Genomic DNA, 21,748 nt, shown 5'->3' with positions numbered 1-21,748 from the left:
TCTTAGGACTATAGCAGGGCAGGGCGTGGGGAAGCTGAATCCCAGGTCCATAAGATTGCAGCTGGGTTTGCAAAGGTCAGTCTGGGTCTGGAAAGCCTGTGGAAAGTCAGAGACTAGGGGTAGTTCTACGGGAGGAGCACAGGTTGGAGAAACTGGGGGAAACTGAGCTCTCTTCAGCTCAGTGAGTCCTGAAGTGCAGAAGGACAGAAGGGGCTGGTTACAATGGGTGGGAAGACTAGAAGAGGGTGTGAGGGCATCTTGGCTCACCCACCCAACCAGTCCAGCACCCACTGGACTGGAGCTAACATCAAACTTCAGACAACCCCACTTATTGGTGGAGAAGGGAAGCTGAGAACATTTTTGAAAGCAAACAGCAGCAATCATCCAATTTGTCATTGAAACTTTCCTGTTTTTCCCCCTCTCTCTCATGCCTCTACCATCTTTGAATCCAAATATTTTCCACGCATCAATTTATTGAGGAAAGGATGTCTGAATAGTATATTAGTTTTTTTTATGTATTCTTGTATTTTTACTTTTAAAAAAATGGAATATATTTTTCCTCTTACCTATCTATCTCCATGGATTCTCTTTCTCACTTATTTCATACTAACAGTCAACCTCTATTAATTCCTCCCTCACTCTTACTATAAATTTTTACCTTGTCTTCTCTCCTCCCTTATAAACATCCCATCTTACACTACTTCTGTTCCTTTGTTGTCTGTCATTTAAAACAGTAAACCCTTTTAGCAAACTTATTCTTTATACAGTAGACAATAGTTGAACACATCATTTCTGCTTATTGCAACAAAACTGTAGATGTCTTAATTGGAGCTACTTAGTTTAAGCCGGTATACTGTTTGCATTCAGTACTGTTAATATTGGTCTCCCCCTTAAAGGTGAGGTACTGGAAGCCTTTGGGGGCACTGTAAGACTACAGGGTAGAATCTGTACTGCCTTAGCTCCATACTGCTAGATGGGAAGACGCACAAACAACATGAAAAAACAAGGGAACAAAGGGCCTAAAACAAACCAAGATGTTCCAACGATAGAATCCATAGACAACACAGTAGAAGAAGTGTCAGAGAAGGAGTTTAGAAAATATATACGTAGATTGATCTTCGAAATAAAGTACTGGAGAGAAAATACCGGAAGTGAAAGATCACTTCAATAAAGAGGCAGAGATTACAAAAAGGAATCAAGTAGAATTCCTTGAAATGAAGGAAACAATAAACCAAATTAAAATTCAATGGAAAGTATCACCAACAGACTAGACTACTTAGGCGAAGCAACCTCAGACAATAAAAACAAAATAAATACTCTTGAAGATAAAGTCGAATGCACAGAAAAGATGGTTAGAAACCATGGAAAGAACTTCCAAGTAATATGGGATAACATGAAAAGACCAAATTCAGATTTATCAGAATAGACAAAGGCGTGGTTAGACAAACCAGAAGAATGCAGTCTTTTCAATGACATAATATCAGAAAATTTCCCAAATCTAAAGAATGAAATAGAAAATCAACTACAAGAGGCTTACAGGACCCCAACTTACAAAATTACAACAGACCCACACCAAGGCACATTATAATGAGAATGATTAACAGAATAAGATTAGCATTTTAAAGGCTAAGAGAGAAAAAAATCAAATTATATATGGGGGAAACCAATTCAGATTTCAGCCAATTTCTCAACCCAGATCCCTAACGCCAATGGATCCTGGAATAACATATATCAAGCTCTGAAAGAAAATGGATGCCAACCAAGAATTTTATATCCAGCAAGATTAAGCTTCAGATTTGAAAATAAAATAAAAACCTTCCATGATAAACAAAAGTTAAAAGAATTGACAATGCGAAAGCCTGCACTACAGAACATTTTCAGCAAAATAGTCCATGAGGAGGAAATAAAGAAAAAAATCAATGAAAACCAGCAAAAGGAGGAACCACACTAAAGGAAAAGTCAATCAAAGGAGAATTGAGTCAAGTTAAAAACCAAAAATAAACCAAAATTATTGGAATACAAATCATATCGCAATAATTACCCTGAATGTTAATGACCTAAACTCATCAGTCAAAGGACATAGACTGGGAGATTGGATTTTTTTTTTTAAAAAAAGCAACAGTATGCTGTCTTCAGAAGACTCATCTCATAGGAAAAGACATCCACAGGCTGAAGGTGAAAGGTTGGGAAAAACATATCACTCACATGGACTGCATAAACAAGCAGGGGTTTCTATCCTCATATCAGACAAAGTGGACTTCAAACCAAAGTTAGTTAGAAGGGATAAAGAAGGACATTTCATACTGCTTAAGGTAATCATACATCAATAAGACATAAAAATTGGTTCTTTGAAGAAATAAACTTGATAAACTCTTAGCTACATTAACAAAGAGAAAGAAGAGAAAATTCAAATTACTAAAATTTGTGATGAAAAAGGAAATATCATGATGGACACTGCTGAAAAACAGAATAATTAGAAACTATTTCAAAAATTTATACTCAGATAAAATACAAAATCTTGAAGACTTTGACAAATTTCTAGAGATATATGATCTACCCAAATTGACTCAGGAGGACATACATAATTTAAATGGATCAATTTCAAGCAATGAAACAGAAGATGCCATAAAAAGCCTACTAAGCAAGAAAAGCCCGGGACCAGATGGATTCTCAGTTGAGTTCTACAAGACCTTCAAAGAAGAATTAACACCAATACTCCTCAAATTATTCCATGAAATAGAAAAGGAGGGAACCCTTCCAAAGTCATTCTATGAGGCTAGTATCACCCTGATACCAAAACCAGACAAAGACACATTAAGGAAAGAAAACTTCAGACCAATATCCCTGATGAACATAGATGCAAAAATTCTCAACAAAATTCTGGCAAGTCACATACAAAAACAAATTAAAAAGATAGTGCACCACGATCGATCAAGTGAAGTTCGTCCTAGGCATGCAAGGTTGGTTCAACATATGGCAATCAATAAATGTAATTCTTCACATCAATAGACTTAAAGACAAGAACCATATGATCATCTCAATAGATGCAGAAAAAAGCATTTGACGAAATACAGCACCCCTTCATGTTCAAAACACTAGAAAAACTAGGGATAGCAGGAACGTACCTCAACGTTGTAAAGCTATCTATGCCAAGCCCAGGACCAACCTCATTCTAAATGGAGAAAAATTGAAAGCATTCCCTCTAAAAACTGGAACAAGGCAGGGATGCCCTCTTCACCACTTCTGTTCAACATCGTCCTTGAAACTCTAGCCAGAGGAATTAGACAGACCAAAAAAATTAAAGGGATACGAGTAGGAAAAGAACTCAAACTATCACTATTTGCCAATGATATGATTCATATTTAGAAGATCAAAGAAATTCCATCAGAAAACTTCTAGAATTAATGAATGAATTTAGTAAAGCAGCAGGATATAAAATCAATACCCATAAATCAAATGCATTTCTATACATAAGTGATTAATCCATGGCAAGAGAAATTAGGAGAACGACTCCATTCACAATAGTCTCCAAATAAAATAAAATAAAATACTTTGGAATCAATCTAACTAAAGAAGTGAAAGACCTCTACAACAAAAACTACAGAAAACTAAAGAAAGAAATTGAAGAAGACCTTAGAAGATGGAAAGATCTCCCATGCTTTTGGATAGGCACAATTAATATTATCAAAATGGCCATACTACTAAAAGTGTTATACAGATTTAATGCAATTCCTATTAAAATTCCAATGATATTCTTCATAGAACTAGAAAAAGCAATCATGAAATTCATTTGGAAAAATAAGAGATCCAGAATAGCCAAAGCAATCCTTAGCAAGAAGAATAGAGCAGGAGGCATCAGATACCAGACCTTAAACTATACTACAAAGCAATAGTGATAAAAACGGCATGGTACTGGCACCAAAATAGACACATAGACCAATGGTACAATCCAGAAGACACAGAGACAAACCAACATAAATACAGTTATCTCACGAGAGACAAAGGTGCCAAAAACATACATTGGAGGAAAGATAGCTCATTCAACAAACAGTGCTGGGAAAACTGGAAATCCATATGTAACAAAATGAAATTAAACCTCTGTCTTTCACCCTGCACAAAAATCAACTCAAAGTGGATCAAAGACTTAGGCACTAAAACAGAGAACCTGCGCCTAATAGAAGAAAGAGAAGGCCCAAATCATCATGTTGGCTTAGGATCTGACTTCCTTAACAAGACTCCTAAAGTGCAAGAAGTAAAATTAAGAATCAATAAATGGGATGCATTCAAACTAAAAAGCTTCTTCTCAGCAAAGGAAACAATCAATAATGTGAAGAGAGAGCCTACAGAAGGGGGGGGGGAATCTTTACCACATGCACCTTTGATAGGTCACTAATCTCCAGGATATATAAAGAACTCAAAAAACACCAAAAAAGCAAATAACTCAATCAATAAATGGGCTAAGGAACTGAACAAACACTTCATGGAAGAAATACAACTAATCAACACATGAAAAAGTGTTAATCATCTCTAACAATTAGAGAAATGCACATCAAAGCTACTCTTAAGATTTCATCTTAGTGCAGTCCGAATGGCAATTATCAAGAATACAAGGAATAAGTGTTGGCGAGGATGTGGGGGGGAAAAGATACACTCATACATTGCTGGTGGGACTGCAAATTGGTGCAACCACTATGGAAAGCAGTATGGAGATTCCTCAGAAAACCTGAAATGGACCCACCATTTAACCCAGATATCCCACTCCTCGGTTTATACCCAAAGGACTTAAAATCAGCACACTAGTGACACAGCCATATCAATGTTTATAGCAGCTCAATCTACAATAGCAAAACTATGGAACCAACCTAGATGTCCTTCAACAGATGAAAGGATAAAGAAAATGTGGTCTACACAATGGAATATTATTGAGCCTTAAAGACAAATGCAATTATGGCATTTGCTGGTAAATGGATGGAGCTTGAAGATATCATGCTAAATGAAATAAGCCAATCTCCCAAAACCAAAGGTCAAATGTTTTGTCTAATAAGCAGATACTGATCCATAGTGTGGGTGGGGTAGGGAAGAATGAAGGAACTCTGGATTGTGCAGAGGGAAGTAAGGAAAGGGATGGAGTGGTGGGGATGGGAAGGATGGTAGAATGAGACAGATATTATCATCCTATATACACGTATGATTACACTACTGGTGTGACTCAGGACCAGAGGAATGAGAACTTAAGCTCCATTTGTGTGCAATGTATCAAAATGCATTCTACTGTCATGTATAACCAATTAGAACAAATAAAAATAATAAAAATATTGCAGAAATAATTCCTAAGTTTTAAATTGTGCACCATTCTGTGTAGTAATGAAATCTCAAGCTATCTAACTGTCCGGAATGGAACATAAAACATCCTTTTCTTCAGCTACCCTCTCTGTATATACTCCCAGTCCTTTGTTAACTTAGTAGCCTTCTCAGTTATCAGATGGAGCTTTGCAGCATCAGTGCTGCAGTGCTTGTATTCAAGTAACCCTCATGTATTAATCTACATCATGATGCCTATGCCATTCACCTTGCTTCGTGTCGTCACACAGGCACCATGTCATCTCATACTGTCACAAGAAGGGGGAGTACAGTATAATAAATTTTGAGAGACCACATTCACAAAATTTTTATTATAATGTTATAATTCTTATTTTATTATTATTTTTAATCTCTTATATGCCTAATTTATAAAGTAAATTTTATCACAGGCATGTATATGTAGGAAAACACAGCAGACTGTATACGGGTTTTGGTACCATCCAAGGTTTCAGGCATCCACTAGAAGTCTTGGAATGTATTCCTCACAAATAAGGAGTAACTATGGTACCTCTATTACTACCACTCGGTCTAGGTCAACATCATCACTTACTTGGATTACAGTACCACCTCCTGACTGCCTCTCTGCTTCCATCCTAGCTCTTAGAGGTGATAATGAACACAGCAGCCAGAGTGATTCTTCAAAAACACTGTCAGATCCCCTCATTCCTCTGTTCAAATCCCTCTTACCACCTCCCTTCTCATTGCAAATCAAAGTCTTTACCAGGATCCATTAGGTCTCTAGCCTCATCCTGCTCACTCCTTCTCCCATCCCACAATCGGTCTATTCAAACCCAGTGGGCTCCTTGCTGGTCTTCCAACAAAACTGGCAGATTCTGGGCTTTTGTACTTGGCTTGGTATGCTCTTCCCCTGATGGATCATGGGTGTCCCACACTCCTTCAGTTCTGTTCAAGAGTGTTCTCCGTGGTACTGATCCTTATTTTTAAACACATCTGCTCCTTCCATGGCACTTTCTATCCCCCTTAACTTCTTTTTCTTCTTAGCAACTGTTACCACCTAATTGGATATATTTTAATTCTTAATTTACTTATCAACCTGCCTTATTCCAGTAATGTTAGCTCTACGTGCAAAAGGACTTTGCTTTTGTCACTCTTACAACCTTTAGAACAGCATCTAGCCATGAAAGGTAACCTGTATATATTTGCTGTATGAATGCTGAATATACAAACTCAAATCCTGATAAGGCTAACAGACTTGGGATACTATAATATCCAACCTCTTTTCATATAGGAAATACAATTTCCATTTTAACAATGAAAGGAACTGTGACAATCCTTTATCTTCCATATTAAGTAACTCAAATTGCTCAAAATAACACATTGATAATCTCTTTATTTCAGTCTCTTTCCAATATGCTTCCTACAGCTATAAAATATTAACTTAGTTATATCTTTAATTTCTTTCTGATACTACTAACATAATACTGCAAAAGCAAAGTGAAATCACCAAAACTGATATGGAAACAAAAGTAACGAAGCATGTTAATAACCAAACAGGCCCATCTCTATTTCAAATCAAACTGTACTGAAGTGGTGAGGACCACAGTTCAAGATTAACTTCATTATCACTATAATCCTTAATGAGCAAACATTTTTCTCACTAAGCTCCTTTTAAATTACAGGACAGGACTCTTGATTATAGCCATGAATCAGTTTGGGCTACAAATCAAATTAATAAATAAAAATTACAGGAAACTACTATGTTTGGACAGATAACAGATGCAGGTATAAGAGAATACGGGAGGTGAGGCTCAAATTCTGTTCATCTTTTGTCAGCTAACCTTCCACCAGTTAATTTTGTGCTTCAGCTTCCTTATCTGCAAGTTGGAAATGTTATCTTATAAGTGTGCTGCAAGGATTAAATAAAAGTAGTAGTATTTAAAGCGCTTGGCACAACGGTGACACAAAATAAGCACTGAAGACACCTACTACTGTAATAAAATGAAAATCATCCCCACACCACTGATAGTACAGTTCTTTAAACCAATAAGCTCCAGGCAACCACTGTTTCCTAAGGAGTGAAAAGTGTTACAATCCAGTGGTATATGTTTACCTTATGTTTGGCAGCCAATTCTGAACACAGTGGAAAGTTCTAAAGAATAAATGCCTTTTCCTCAAGGCAGCTGGACAATCTGGAGAGAAAACGATCTGCTTCTTAGCACGGCAGGTTAGTTAGGAGTGGAGGTGTGTGATCACCCGAGGCCTAAGTGGAAGGTGTGCCCATCCTGTCTTATCACGGGCACCCCAAGGCCATATGCCATTCTGGACAGTCCACTCACATCGCCACAGTTTCCATTTACCCCTGAACCGTGGCCTCCTCATCACTTTCTCTGCTGATGCAGCGAAAGCACTGCGTGTGTCCTGGGGCCCGGGCAGGCTTCCGCCCGACTCCCGCTGAACCCCGCGGGAGCGCGCCCCACGGCTCCTGTCTCCCGGTCGCAGCCGCGGTGCACAGGACACCCTCCCCGGACAAGCACAGCCACGCTCCGCAAAGCAAGCATGGGCCCCCGTGGACCTGTCCCCGGCCTTCACCTACAGCACGGCCAGCGAGGAAGCCACCTCGGACCCGCGACGGCCCCCTCGGCCTGGCTCCCCGCGGCCCCCGGGCAAGGTGCGGGGAGCCTGGCGCCCTCGCTCCTCCCAGCCCACGGCCAGGCCCCGGGCCCGGCTCTGCGGGCCCGATCCAGGGCTGGCAGTGGGGTATCAGGGACTCCCGCCCAGGTGCTGCCACAGGCCCCTGGCCCAGGTACCTGCGAGACAAGCAGCGGCGATAGCAGCAGCACCTCCCCGCAGGTTGCAGAGGGAGGAGGGGCCCAGCCACTGAGGCGACGGAGTAACCGCCGGGCCAGAGCGGCCCAGCTCCACGGAGGCCGGCGCGCCCCCTGCAGGTGGAAGGTCCGCACAGCGGTTCGACCTGCTGCGAATTAAGGGAAGCTCATCTAACAGGTTTATCCAATTGGAGCATAGGAGTATTTTTCACTTTTCACCTTTTCTAAGTGTACGTTCCACCCCCTTCACTAACTGGAAGTTTCAAAGGCAAGGACGGTTTTATTAAGTGTTGTAAGCATCAATAAATAGTTGCTGGCTACTAGGCAGATGTTGTAGAGAACCCAAATAGCAATAGCCAAATAGTTCTTATTCTGAAATAGGACCTGGATTTGTTTTTCAAAAATAGATTGAATGTGTACATCCCACTTTGTAGTAGTCCTTGACTTACTGCAACATGTGTACAGCCAAAACTAAAAATGTGGTGAGAAGTTCATGTACCGAAACATTCTTTCATTCAAAACTTTCTTCTTCTTTTTTAGTTGACTAACTTGAGCCCTACAGCCGAGACTTCCGCTCAATAGTAACCTCATCTGAATTCTAGCATCACTCACTCAACCAAGCCACCCTCTAAGATGTCTCAGGTCCATCCATTTAAGGACCATCTAGTCAGTCTAATGGTTCTTGGAAAAGTCATGTAAAGGTGCAGGATTACTATCAAATTTAAGGAACTCATTATCAAATTTTTTTCATATGAGAATTGTAAGATCTCCAATAGAGTACAGGAGGGAAAATAGGGGGAGAAAGGAAGGAAAGGAAAAGGGAGGGATGGGGATTGAAATCAAATTCCTTGCATGTAGTATTTTGTCAAAATGAGCCCAATACTATGTATATTATAATGTGCTAATAAAATTAAAAAAAAAAGAATTATAAGATCTCAGTGCAGTTTATAAGACCTCACTCTTTCTCATGTGGTGTCTAATTATAAATATTACTCTTTGAATTGATGAAACATTAATCAATGTCATTGATTTCCTCCTGGTGGTCATGTATGGAGTTTATAGCTTCACTGATGTCTATAAATTGTGTCAAATCAGCAAGTAATTTAAGCCTTTCTACAATATATTCATACAATTACCTCATCTTCATTAATTGGTATGTCAAATAATCTAAAAGTCTATTCATTACTTATATTCAAATTTATCTCTTCCTCTTCATGAATTATTGCTTTGATTCAATTTGAAAAAAAAATTTAGAGACTCTGAAGATAGCTTTTTATCCTCTGATGAGATTAAAGAAATGAACTGCAAGCAACACATATTCTATGGCTTCTTTAATGTCACTGCACCTGGGGACTTTGACATAATGGGTGTTAGGAGTATTGACAGAAGCTATTCTTATACTCCAGTAATAACTTAATGCCACATGGAAGTGACCATGAACCACAAGAATATATTCCACTGAACACAAATGCAAGTATTCCAACTACTTTTCTGCTTAGCCAGAACCCCAGATTGCCTGTAGCCACCTAGTGCTGCTCATTCAGGGGAGAAGAATGACTTAGGATGTCTAAATGGAAAGAGATGGCAGTCTTAGTTGTAGCTAAAATATTTTAATTTTGCAAATTTTACAAAAATATATGGCTATGTGAACATACTTCCAGAGTCCATCCCAGGATTCTAGGAGGGCTGCATACAAGTGAGGACTGTGTATTAGTTTCCTATTTTTTTTTCAGCAAGAATTATTTTAATTTTCTATTAAATATTCTTCCAAAAGCATTATATTTACTCCATATCTAAGATATAAGAAATAACATTAGAATTAGAAAAACCAGGAAGATAAATGCAGATAATTAACCAAACTTGAAAAAGGAAAATTATGATTAAAAAGCTGAGAGCTTTATAAACTTAAAAATATGAGATAATAATTTGAAAACTGTGCATCTAAAATTAAACTTTTTTCAATTATTTTTAGCAACAGTATTTTATGACTCTAATACCCTGATTTTTCAAGAAAGAAATCCATTTACAAATATTTTTAGTTTAAAAATAGGCCTGTGTTCAGATATAAATTCCTCCCCCTCTGCAAGCTCTGATTATATCACTTTATTTGGGAAGTAAAAAAAAATTTCTGATGGCATGAAATGCAAAAGTTTACAAGTTTTGTTCTGTTTTTAAATCCCAATACAGAATTTTAATTATTAGTAAGAAACTGATACAGGTCATTAAGTGCACAACACTAATTACTGGTCAGTTACCGCTATTCTGTTTCTTCCCTAGTTCTCCCAAGAAAAACTTACACTGAATTTTTAGCAGAATAATCCTGAAATATACTTTTAAGCAAAATGAGAGCTTTTGTTTACGTAGTTTTTAGATTTTACTGTTCCTAATTTTGTTCTGAAACTAATTTACCCCAAATCATAATTACCATATTAACTTTGTCATGCACAGTTGTATGCAATTCCAAAAAGCAGTAGGACCCCATCAGCCTCTGTTTACCAAGCACTTAGGTCACACCCATTTAACAAATCTGTCTCATGCTATTTGCCAATGTGTAGTTTCAGTCTAAGTTCTGACAATGAAATATGTGGATATATATCTATATATCTCATCTCCATTTTCCAAAGTTGCCAAAGGGAATTCTTCACAGCTTAGCTTTGCCTGCTTGAAGCTGAAGATTTTGTAATTTCATCGCCAGGCCCATGTTGCCAGTAACTTTCAGTTTGCCTTGAAAGAAGGCCTGAGTTGGGAAACAGTGATCCTTTGCCATTCTTCACATCTACTACCCAGGTGGCTTCTTCTTTTTTTTTTTTTTTGCGGTACTGGGGATTGAACCCAGGGCCTTGCGCTTGCAAGGTAAGTACTCTACCAACTGAGCTGTATCCCCAGCGCCCCCCCCCCCCCCCCCCGGGTGGCTTCTTTACCACCAGGACCATCCTTCACCTTGAAGGCAAAAATACCACCAATTTTCTTCACAAACTGTTCCCCATCCTCTTCAAGCTTCTTCTCAATCTCCTTAAAGATGAGATCTGCCTTAAATCCATCACCCGCAGCTCTGGCGGGAGCAGCCTCTATCTGATGTGTTCTAAGAGAACTGGCGGCTTCCGCAAAACCCATCTTGTAGAGTGTGACCTCTTATTTTTGATGTAATGAATTACCACCACTTAATGGCTTAAAACTAGGTTATTTATCTTACAGGTCAGGAAAGCAGAAGACCATGATCAGTTTCTCCAGACCAACATCCAAGTTCAGTGCTGTGTTCCTCCTGGAGGCTCTCAGGAGAACCTGTTTCCTTACCTCCTCCGGTTTCAGAGGCCACCTCCATTCACTGACTCTGGGCCCCTTCCTCCATCTTCAAAGCCAGTAGTGTAGCATCCTATATTCTCTCTGGATTTTGCTTCCGTTCTTGTGCCTTCTCTAACTTCAATCTCTTGCTTCTCTAACTTTGACTTATCTTATACTTACATTGTGCACACGTGGATAATCCTGAACAATCTCCCCATCTCAGGATCTTTACTTATCACCTCGACAAAGCCTCTTTTACCATGCAAGGTAACATATCCATAGGTTCTGGGAATTAAGACATGGATGTCTTTGAGGGACTGTTAGCCAGCCTATCATAAGGGCCTGGGAGCTTAAATTTCATTCTCTTCAGGTAAATCTGCCTTTTGTCTTCATATCCATAAGTCTGGTCCAAGTTCTGCTTGTGGGGTTTCCAGTGCGGAGGCGTACTTGTAATTGCAGCTAGGATAAGAATTGCAAAGGAAAAGGGGAAAACTACTAGGAGGGCAAACAATTTGGAATCTCACTCAGCAAGAAGGCAGTGATGTCTTTGAATGGTGACATTTAATCAAGACTCAAAGCATAAGGAGTTAGTTATATGATAAAAAGAAGTGTTCTAGACAGAGGGGACAGTCTGTGTGGCCTGTGAATGGTGATGTCAGAGGGTCAGGTCAACCAAGTTGCCGTTGCCACGACTGGCACATGGTAAGTGTTCAGAATATTAGCTTAGTAGTTCTCAACCCTGGTAAGACCAGGGCAAAGGACAGGCAGCTGATTATCAAAGAACAGGAAATGGGTAGATAGCACTCCCTATCACCTGGTTGCTATGAACCTCCAGGGGAGGGGAAGGAACCCATTTTCCAACACAAGGAATCACCCCCTGGACGACTTTCTTCCTGCCTTTTGGTCAGGTAGGCAGGATAAGGGGAGGGGGCATGAGAAGAAAGGAAGCCTAAAATCTATAAAAGGGGCGGGACCCTCTCCTCTCCCCTCCCCTTCTCTCTTCTCTCTCCTATCCTTTAAATAAGGATTTTTGCTCTCGTCCCGGCATCCCTCACACTTTAAATCTTCAACATAGGGGCAATGAGGACCCGATCCTGAATTTTTTTTCTTTCTTTTTTTTTTTTTTTTTTTGCAGTGCTGGGGATCGAACCCAGGGCCTTATGCTTGCAAGGAAAGCACTCCACCGACTGAGCTATCTCCCCAGCCCCCTGATCCTGATTTTCAAGACCGGTTTCACTGGCAACACATTACAGTCACCATAGCTTAAAAATACCAGTGCCTGGTGAAGGAAGATTAGTTTAGAATTGTTTTGAAGCAGGACCCCACCATCTGTATTCTTACTGATTTTATTATTTTATTTTTTGCAGTGCTGGGGATCAGACCCAGGATCTCATGTCTGCTAGGGATGTTGTCCATAATCCCCAGCCCAACATCCACATTTTTAAAAGCTGCCCAGGGAATTCTAATGTGCAGCCAGGGCTGGGTTGAGAACCATTGTATTTGATACAACTGAGTGAATGAATGGAGGAAAGAAAATATTTGCCCAGGTTAGGATTTTTACTTGGGAAGTTTTCTTCTTATCAGGGAAAAAGAACACTTTTTTTTTTTTTTTTTTTTGGCTTTACTGGATGCATGCTTCTGTGAAGTCTTAGTAAATGCAGAAGACTTTCAGAAATACAATTGAACACTTATCAGGAGAGGCTCAAAGTGATCTAGGAACTACCTGGCAACCAGTTGTCTTTTCAGAAAAGAGATGTGGAAAAGAAAAAAAAAAAAAAAAAAAAAAAAAAAAAAGAAAAGAGATGTGGACAGAACGGGGAGGTATTTTTAAAACATACTGTACCTGCAAAGGAAAGGGCATTTCCTCCTGGTTTTGAGTTTTGCTCCCTGTTCCATAAGTGCGTTTTGTTTGTTTGTAGTACTGATGAATAACCAGCAGGGGGAGACATGTTCTTGAACAGCACAGCCTCTGCAGGTCTCCCTCTGCCCTGAGCCTGGCTCCTTCAGGTGTTTCAGACCACAGCCTGGGTTCTCAGGCACAGCCACAGGATTAGTGAGCCCCTGGCTATGAGACAAGTGGTACCTATTTGTCTATACTGGAGTTAGACTCATTTCAGCCCCCCAGTAATTTTAAGCATTTAAATCACGGAGTGGGGAGGAGAGGGCGGAGGAGAAGGGTGCCTGGGTGTCAGTCATCAAATCATCATCTTTGCAAAACAGTTTGAGGAAAAATTTGAAGTCTGGAAGAATGATATTCCCCTCCAGCAACCAGCATAACTAGAAAGTGTTGAAGCAAACCTTTCAGATAGGAACTTGCTCCCTTTTTAATTGCAAAGTAAACATCTTAGATCTTGAATTTTTGGAGTTACTGAGATAACAGCTGGAACCCTGAAAAGCAGGAAAAAGCCTGGCTCCTTGCTGCAACCCCATTTGGTGTTTTTCTTCATGTACTCGCATATGCCAGAGCCATGCAGCTTCACACATGCATGAAATAATGTATTTGACAGGAACATATATAGTGAGTGTCTTGCCCCAGTTAACCTTCCCTTCCCAAAGTTAAGTAACCAATCCCTATTAAGGAAATATCTTTTGCAAAGGTTTAAGCAAATGCTGTGCAAATCCCTTCTGCTTCTGGGAGTCCTCAACCAAGTGTCTAGTGGTAGTCAGCAAGGCCAGCAGGCAAGAAGAGCTAGATGTGAAGTAGAGGGGGTCAAGGACAAGCTGGAAACCGCCAGCCCCTCTGCATTTATATGGCACTCTGCTTGTGAAAAGACCTTCAGAGAGTAATGGCCCTTTAGTGTCTCCCAATTTTCATGCAAGTTCCTCTTTGAGCCAATTCAAACTGGAACCATTCAGGAGAGGGGATTCTTAGTTCCCAACATAGCTAAGTTGACCAAACAGAGCAGAACAAACAATCCAGGACACATACAGATTCTTATAGCTAAGTTTGTAGTTGAGGAAACTGAGGGCTAAGTCAGGTGACTTGCCTAAAGTCACATGGACAACGAGAGGCAGAAGGAAGCTCAGAATTCAGGTCAGGAGGATAATGCAGCTCCTCCCACTTCACTAATTAAGTTGTGGAACTTAAATGTTTTTAAGTATTGCAAGAGGAAACTTGAAAAATCTCATGCATCACTTCTGAGTTCCCATCCTAGGTTAAGAGTCTAATCAGTCTGCATACCTTCACTTCTCAAAAACTAGACTGCCTTGATTCTGTAATCTCTGGGCCCCTGAGTTACAGGGGCTCTTTGCTAAGAAGTTATGCCTGTGGCCAGCAGGTCTCAAAATAACTGAACAATGAGATATGAACTATTAGGCATTTAAAAGTAGAATTTTATTTGGATTGCAGCATATGTAAGAACTGGGATTCTGAAGCTCCTAAGAAATCATCTCCCGAAGAGCTTATCATCAAAAATGTCAATAAAAACTCTTCCGAGTGCATAAAAAATGATGATGTCAGATGCTTGGTCATTTATTTTATTCTACAAAATTTGTCCCCAGAAACTCTCAAAGTCAGTAGCCTTATAAATTTTCTCAGAAGCAGACAAGCAAGGGCAACAGAAGAAAAGATCAAAAAAGCTCCCAGTTCAGGCTACTCTTGCCTTTTTTCCTGTTTTTTTTTTTTTTTTTTTTTTTCTGGCTCCATTTCCTTTCTAACCCTTTAATAATCCCCCTCCTTAGAGACAGAACTAGTTAGGGCTTGTTACATCTAGGCACTGGAAAAGCTGAGGGTTCATGCTGGTCCTCAAAAGCCTGGGGATGTCTGCTCAGACCAGATAATGAGCAGCTTAGAAGATTCCAGTCATCGTGTGTGTTCACTTCAGCCCTGGCATGGAGCTTAGCTCACCCCAGGGACTCAAACTGAACTGAAAATTTAGTCTTAGAGGGATCTGAACTCTCCCCTTAATCTCAAAACAAACTCCTGGCGATCACTCAGACAGAAGCCAAGCACACTTCTTTCTCATATTAGACCTTGCCTATTTTGCTGTCTCTCTCTCAGAATCCCAATCCAACGCTTTCATTTCCACCTTACAAAATTGTGGTACCAGTGTCAGGGTAAAGCCTGAGGTTGTTCTACTTTGACTTTTGAGAATATAACCATACTTTGACAACTCTTTTTCAACCATTTCTGAACTAATATATGTTTTGAACTTCTGCTCTTGATCAGCAAGATGGGGAACTTCCGACATTTATAGGGAGGAAAAAAGGTAGATAAGGAGTAAAAACTGCTCTTAGCTTGTGCATTTGTTTTAAGGCAACAGAATGAGAAAAGACTGAACAATGACTACAAGTGATTTTTGTCTTGTAGTCACTTGTAGATATGTCTGTGTTCCCACATTTCTGGGAAAGAAACTATTTGGTTGGTGTAGGAGTAGTACAAAATCACTAGGGTGAGCACCTTTAAACCAACTGAATGACCAACCTCTTAAAACACACAAAAATGTATTTTATGTATCTATCTTCTAGCTCACAAAGTACATTAAAAATAAATAGAATTAATTGCTGCCATGATTTGAATGTGTCCACCAAAATTCCTATGTTGAAAAGTAATTGCCACTGTGAGAGTATTAAGAGGTGGGACCTTTAAGGATTGATTGAATCATTAAGGTAGAGACCCCCTGGATGGAATTATCACCTTATAAAAGGACTTGAGAGGGCAAGTCCATTCCTTCCATCTCCTCTGCCAGGCAGAATACATGTTCCCTGGAAGAGGCAGTAGAAGGTGCCATCCTGGAAGCAGACAGCAATTCCTCACCAAACCTGCCAGCACCTTAGCCTTGACCTTCCTAACCTCCAGAACTGTGAGAAATAAATGTCCATTATTTGTAAATCATTCACTTTCAGGGTTTTGTTTGTTTGTTTGTTTTGGTGCCAAGGAGTGAACCCAGGGCCTTGTATATGCTAGACAATGCTTTGCCACTGAGCTACATCCTTAACCCGTAGTCTCAGGATTTTTGTTATAGCAGCACAAACCAACTGAGACAGTTACCTTTTCTTTTGTTCTTGTTCTGCTAATCATCCAGCAGGATTTTTTTTTTTTTAAGTCTCAGGTAAGGGATTTTGCAAAAAGGAAATAACGTTTTAAGATTTTTCTACAATGAATTCATTACTCAGTCTATCTGCATTGTGAATCCCCTGACTGCCCGTCATCTCTGTTGTAATTTTTGTTAACTGAAAGAGAAAAGAGATGAAGGGGGAAAAAAGAGGATAAAGAGTGTCTATGACACAGACCAACAAATACTTACAGAACATAATTGATATAAATTCAGTTACCTGTAAAAATCATTGAATTTAACCACTGTGATATGTAGTCAGTCCATACATAAAAATTAACCTTGATGTACCATCTTATTATTTTCTTTCTTAATGTGTTGATTTATAAGTCCTGGAAGTAGAACCACTTTCCCTTTAGGCATAGTAGGGTTTTTCTTGGCCTCTGGAAAGTGGAATGCTCCACTAGCTATTGTGGGGCAGTATTTAGGAATCAACTCAAAGTTGATTTCGGAAGAGAACTTGTCTCCAGGTGATTGACTTTCACAACATTTATAAGAAGCTTAATACTTACTGTTTCACTTTTTTTTTACTTATCATTTTTATTTTGTGGAAAATCAAGTTCTGGACTTCCTTTGATTAGTGGCTTTCCAATATCTCTTCCTCTGCACATAAGACCCCATTACAAAGGGGAGCTCCCCAGAAATTCTGCTGGGACCAGTTTCCAGCAAGAACAAGAGCATGCACGTCCACAGCAAAGCCAGCTCCCATCTACCAGTCTCAGTTTGCCACTCCAAGTGCCTCTAGTCAACAAATATGTGCTCATGTGGACAGACAGAAAACTCATCAGGAGGTACAGACATGTCTGTGTTCCCATATTTCTGGGAAATAAATTATTTGGATGGTGCAGGAGTAGTGCAAAATCACTAGGGTCAGCACCTTTAAACCAACTGAATGACCAACCTCTTTCAAGATATCACACAAGAAAAGCCCATCTGGCCACTCTAGACTTGACTCTACAGAAAAGTACCAAAGACCCAAACCCACCAACAATATCATATCATTTTCTATAGCTCTGATTTTTCTCATCTGGAAAGTTGTCATACAAACGACTTACTTTCTAAAAGTATAATTATTAGCTACTCAAAAGTCACTTATGAGCAAAGTACAATTATACATCAATAAAGTGGGAAAAGGGGCAGCTATAAAATTTAAAAGCCATCCTGTAAGGAATTACTGGTTAGCTGTACTTTTTCTAAGTTAATGCAGCACCTCTGCTTTTTGTGCAACAGCAAAACATACCTGCCTTTTTCTTGGCATTTTTCTTGGATCACTGAAAACACCTCAGGAATGAGACCACCTCATGAAGGAGAAAGATATTTTCCACTCCATCCCCTGCCATCTTGGATCCTCATGGGCCACTGCCTCTACCTGCCTGGTGGGCCCCTATAACCATCCCACCCTTGGGAGGAGGAATAACTAAACAGAATTCAGGGAAGTAGAGTTGCCTTTGTCCCTTTCTCCTCTGTGACTCTTTTGTATTTTAGGATCATTTTGGCCACTGTTTTCCCACTGAAGTTTGGAACCTATTTGGTTTCCACAAATTAAGTTTGCTTAGCTCTTTTTGAATTTGCTTTGGGAGGGAACTTAAAGTCATTTCTAACCAAAATGTTTAACATAAAATTTTTGTGACTGTTGTTCTAGTGTGAATCTGGAGTGTCCCCAGAAGACTTGATCATCAGTGCAGCAATGTTCAGAGGTGGGACGTTTGAGAAGCGGTTGGACCAGGAAGGCTCTGATCTCATCAGTGGGCTAATCCATCCATGGATTCATAATCCTACGGCATTGTTTGGAGGTGGTGGAAACAGCAGGAGGTGTGTCCTCAGTTGAAGAGAGTGGGGCTTGGGGGCATGCCCTTGGGTACTATATCCCTTCCCTGCCTCTGTTTCCTGGTGTTACCAGGTGAGCAGCTTTCCTTTGCCATGCCCTTCTGCCATGATGTTCTGCTTCATCTCAGGCCCAAAGCAATGCAGCCAGCTGACCATGGACTGAAACCGTGAGCCAAAATAAATCTTTCCTCCTTTGTTTTTCTCAGGTATTAGGCACAGTGATGAGAGGCTGCCTACACAGTTGTCCACATAGGGATGTGTGCAAGCTCTAAGCACACCACACACGGTTAGACCGGCCTGGCCCTGGGGGCTACGCCAGCTCTGCAGACAAAGGCTGTGCGTGCTTCCCTCCACAGGAGCCAGATAGCTCTTACGAAAGGACCGACCACCATTTCATCAGCTCTCCCCTTTTATCTCACTATTATTTTTGTGAAATTTCCAAACTTAAGTGTATTTGCCTGTGGACAAATTGCTTATGCTAGTTATTTTGGAATGTAAATAGCTGTAAACACATGCATGTCTAGTTTCTAGAAGTAATATTGGTGAATGAAGTGGTATCAGGAGAAAATGTGGCTGACTGGCAACCATTTTTGCAGGTAGCGTTGCCCCTCAGTGTCTGCAGGGGATGCATTCCAGGATTCCTTGTGGATACTAAAATCCATGGATACTCAGGTCCCTTATATTAAAGGCACAGTATGTGCCAGGAGAGGTGGCTCACACCTGTAATCCCAGCCTCTCAGGAGGCTGAGGCAGGAGGGTCTCAAGTTCAAAGTCAGCCTTAGCAACAGCAAGGCCATAGGCAACTCAGTGAGACCTTGTCTCTAAATAAAATACAAAAAAGGGCTGGGGATGTGGTTCAGTGGTTAAGTGCCCCTGTGTTCAATCCCTGTACCAAAAAAAAAAAAAAAAAAAAAAAAAAAATTGGCACCATATGTACATATAATTATATGTATAGATTATATGTATATATAATCTATAACATACTCCATATCCTTTAAATCATACAGATTACTTACAATTCGTAATGAAATATAACTGCTATGTAAATAGTTCTCATACTATATTGTTTAGGGAATAACAAGAAAAAAACCTGTACCTATTTAGCACAGGCACAACCATCATAGGCTTAACTGTTTTTGATCCATAGCTGGTTAAATCCACAGGTACAGAGCTGATGAATACAGAGCTGACTGTATATGAGGAATGAGTCTACCATTGGAAGCATATGGTAATTTACAAAGCTATGCCACCTACCCTTAAGAGTTACCTGAGACTGTGGACCATGACCTACCCAATAAAGGAAGTGTGCAGGAAGTGTCCAGCACAGGGGTGGCTGTGCTGCTGGGACCCTCCACGCAGGGAGGTCTTCATCCCCAGGACTGAAGGGGGTCTCCCTCATCAACTCTACCAGGGCCTGCAGCAGGAAGACCACTCTGGCAGTTGGAGTTGACTTTTTGCCCAATAATCAACTGAATTCAAACTCCCCAACTCCTTCTAAAGTAAAATAGGCCCAAGGAATACCCAAATGGACTAATCGCCCCTTCTTCTCTTGCTAAAATACTAAAGGATGTGTATGTCATTTTACAAATTAAATTGTGAATCTTATTTTCTACCATCCCCATTCCTGTAGTCTTCCTGGTCTGTAGTGTGGAATGAATCTCATCACTTGTATTTTTCTTCTCGTTTTCAGATATTAATGATAACCTCACTGTTTTGAGAAAAAAAATATTAAACACAGTGTTTCTGGTTTTGCCATCCTCAGATCCTCACAACTGCTGCATTTATATGATCGGGACACTGCCTTCGTACGTGCGTGTTTACTGACCCTTCTTACTCTTAGCTTTACCTGCTGACTGCTCTGTTAGCCAGAAACTGCTAGCACAGAGCGGATGTGCTCACTGCTTTCTTATACTGTTCTTATTCTCTCACCTGTGTCTACCCTTCCCTTTCTCTAACGTGCCCCCTCCTGTTCCCCCGCCCATCTCTACTCTTTCCTCACAGTCTCTCTTCCCCTTGGCGCTTTCCTGATTGCCCCCAACTTCCTTTGACACAGAGTCTGCACTACACTTTTGACACTGACTACCTATGATCTGGGATCACTCCTCTCATGGGTGGAATTGAAACACAAGTAATGGACCAAATTAAATGATACTTTTTAATCTACAAAGAGGGCAACCACATCCACTTCAATCTATTACATGTATCTTCTCTTTTTGATTGTTTGTTTTTGGTGCTGGGGATTGAACCCAGGGCCTCATACATGCTAGGCAAGTGCTCTACCACTGAGCCACACTGCCAGCCCCTATATGCATCTTCTTACAAATTCTCCTTATGTTTGGGGTGTCTATGACAGCTCCTTATACTGTGCAGGTGTTTACTACTAAAAAGAGAAAGACTTTGGCTACCCTTAAGTAGGCAAAATAGTAAATCAGCTTCTGTTATGGTTATTGTGTTGATTTATTAACACTCTAGTGTTTTAGTATACTCTATATTTAAAAAAGACCATCCACAGAATTTTCATCAGTAAATTTTGTATTCAACAGAATATATTTCATAGTTATTATGTCATTATACTACCCAGTTAGAAAATAACATTAGAATATTGCACTTTTTTCTCTGATTACATTGTATAGATTCCTCTGTCCCACTTCTTTATTGCGGTCTTAATTCTATACAAAATTAAATTCATTACCAAGAGATAACTGAATAAGGAAATTGTATAAGGAAACATCTTATATGAGAAAACACATAATTCAAAAGCTAAGAGATACAGAAGGTATTTGATGTCAAGTGCAGGGCCTTATTTCTTTCTAAAATAAAAGCATTCAGAACAGCATGATGCTTATTGAACTGAATTCAGTATTCTAAGGACAGAATGCAATTATTCCAGTGAAGAAACATAGGAGCAGGCAGCCTATTACTTTGTGGTCATCTGTACTGTTAGAACCATATGTAAGAGAGAAATCAGCATTTCACTCCCCTCCCCTATTCTAGCTCTGTGGCTAGATCAGAGAAGTCTGGATTTCTTTTCCAATTATTCCACTTCTTAGAGCCATGCTTTCCTCTTCCGATTAGTCACATCTTTAGAACATGACCCTAAACACTTTTTAGAACAAGCTTTCCATGCATGTAATATCAGAACATCAGAAGATTTCATGAAACAGGTACATATTCATTAAAAATATTCAGGTACATATTCATATTAGTTGATTCAAATCTGCCATTTGTTGCTTATGAGTCATTAAAAACTAGCTATAGCTTTAGTTCCTGTATCTCTTTAATCATGAGATTTACACAGAGTGCTGCAGTAGTCTTGATGAACAATCTTATCTGAATGTCAGCAAAAGTGGGGAAAAAGTCAAGAAAGTTCCTGCTGGTAGGAAGCCCATTTTCAACTCCCAAACTCTTTTGCTGTCTTGAGATAGCATTCAAAAAAAA

The 21,748-nt window shown here is 39.9% G+C and overlaps 1 protein-coding gene and 1 pseudogene across 2 annotated transcripts in view; both read right to left on the bottom strand.

The window, feature by feature from the left end:
• The window catches only part of Ankrd46 (ankyrin repeat domain 46), a 36,926-nt gene extending 28,718 nt beyond the window's left edge, over positions 1 to 8,208 (bottom strand). Inside the window, exon 1 of one of the 2 annotated variants that reach the window (XM_047520929.1) lies at positions 8,130 to 8,208. The gene's annotated coding sequence lies outside the window, so the exon portion shown is untranslated. Of the gene's footprint in view, positions 1 to 7,432; positions 7,512 to 8,129 lie in introns of those variants that run through there. The other variant, XM_047520941.1, reaches the window with a different exon arrangement.
• Positions 8,209 to 10,661: 2,453 nt separating this feature from the next.
• On the bottom strand, positions 10,662 to 11,270 carry LOC124970672 (sterol carrier protein 2-like; annotated as a pseudogene).
• Positions 11,271 to 21,748: the final 10,478 nt, after the last annotated feature.

This window comes from Sciurus carolinensis, chromosome 1 (genome assembly GCF_902686445.1).
Source record: "Sciurus carolinensis chromosome 1, mSciCar1.2, whole genome shotgun sequence".
In the NCBI taxonomy this organism is placed as follows: domain Eukaryota; kingdom Metazoa; phylum Chordata; class Mammalia; order Rodentia; family Sciuridae; genus Sciurus; species Sciurus carolinensis.
Note: the sequence above shows the minus strand (reverse complement) of the source record. Positions and strands in the feature narration are given on the sequence as shown.